Source organism: Pseudorasbora parva, chromosome 18, assembly GCF_024679245.1.
Source record: "Pseudorasbora parva isolate DD20220531a chromosome 18, ASM2467924v1, whole genome shotgun sequence".
Lineage (NCBI taxonomy): Eukaryota > Metazoa > Chordata > Actinopteri > Cypriniformes > Gobionidae > Pseudorasbora > Pseudorasbora parva.
This window is the reverse complement of record NC_090189.1, coordinates 29,684,072-29,685,950: the sequence shown is the minus strand read 5'-3', so window position 1 is coordinate 29,685,950 and position 1,879 is coordinate 29,684,072.

The following is a 1,879-nucleotide window of genomic DNA, read 5'->3' as shown; positions in this document are numbered from 1 at the left end:
TTATTCTTAGCTAAAAACACTTAGTTCTTTCAAAAATATATGTGCTCATTAATGTATATTTACTTCTTTTAAGTAATAAAGTATTTTCTACTTGTTTATAATATGCCACTGAAAATACATACGGGTGAGGGGTTTGAATGCCAGTCACCATGTTGCCCCTCCATCTTGAAAGTGTTTTAACACTCGATGGCAGTCATGAACGAGGTCGAACTGGAAGCCATGTTAATCTTGGACTAAATCGGCCACCGTAGGAGTTAAAACGAAATCGGAATTGAGAGGAACCGAAACTAATATTCACTGGATTGTCATATACCTTTACACCGCTAGATGAGGGAAAATATTACACAGTGTAGCTTTAAAAATTAAGGTTCCAAACGTTTTTTTTCCCACAACGATGCCATTTTATTAACCATTAATGCCAATAAAGAACCTTTATATTTAAGAGTTTTTATATTTAAATATAATTTAAATGTATGTAATTTTGTCATTTATGTAATATAAATTATATTTAAATTGTTGTGTTGCTTTGCAACTTATATGAAAATGAGGAAGAGGAAAATGTCTTTTAAGTACTTTTTACAAATAATTAATTAACCTTCAACTAACATGATATTAAATTAAACTAATTTTGAAGTAGAGAAATTGAATTTGTATTTTCTTGTAAAACTCGCTTCATCTATTTAACTTTAAAAGTCATTTATTACAGCCTGATGCTAAACTCGCAACCTCAACTCGGTCTCTTTGCAATACAATGGCTGGACACAGACTGCAGTCAGCACATTGTTTAGTCCAGAGTGGAGGTGTGTGTGTCAAAAGTGTATGGCGTGTTTATCTGTGAAGCTTATGTGAGAGTGTGTGTGTCAAATGTAGTTCTGCTTGTGTGTAAAAATGTCTGCATGTGCACGTGTGTGTGTGTGTGTGTGTGTGTGTGTGTGTGTGTGTGTGTGTGTGTGTGTGTGTGTGTGTGTGTGTGTGTGTGTGTGTGTGTGTGTGTGTGTGTGTGTGTGTGTGAATTTCTGCTGATGAGGGCAGCCACACCATGATGACAAAGAGACGAGCCAGCTCAGCATGCCTAGAAAATCAAATGAGTGTGTTCTCTTCTACTCTCTCGTTCATATTATTATCTCACCTCTGTATCAACATTATGGTAACATAAACATTGGCTGATGAAATGTATTATTTCTGTCTTTTAAGTGATTTATCATAGCATAACAATAATAGCTGTAATAAAACAGACTAGGCTACAGACTAGGCTACTATAGCAATAATCACAGCTATATTACTTAAAAGGAAGTTCATTAAATGCAAGGTATTGAAAATTGCTGGCACACATTTAATATTTAAGATATAAATTGGTGAAACCTTTTCAAAACCTTGAAATTACTAGCCTTACCAAATTGGCTTCGGGAAATGAATAAAGACTGAACTGAACTTAGTTTTATTATTTTCTAAAATGCTTAATTATTTTTTCTTTATGATGTTTGATCAGATGTCTCATTTATTGGTATAAATGAAATGGTGATTATACAGTAGTAGTTTTACCACTGTGAGTCACTATTAAATGGCCATTTTAGTTTTTCTGTCTTGTGGCGTCCTCTTGTGGACTGATATTTAACTTCAACAATTTCACTTTTAAAAATAACGTTTTTTTTTTTTTTTTTAAATCTCTGGCCCCGTGAAGAACCTTTAACGTCCTTTTCATTGCACAAACTGTTCTTTATAAAGGTGAAAGATTCTTCACATTATTAAAATATTCTTCTTCACACTAAGAGGGAAAAGCGGTTATTTTAAGAAAAGTTCACTGAAAGGTTATTTAAAGTTATATCGTTGAAAAAACCCTCTTTTGAAACCTTTATTTTTAGTGTTGAATACATTTAAC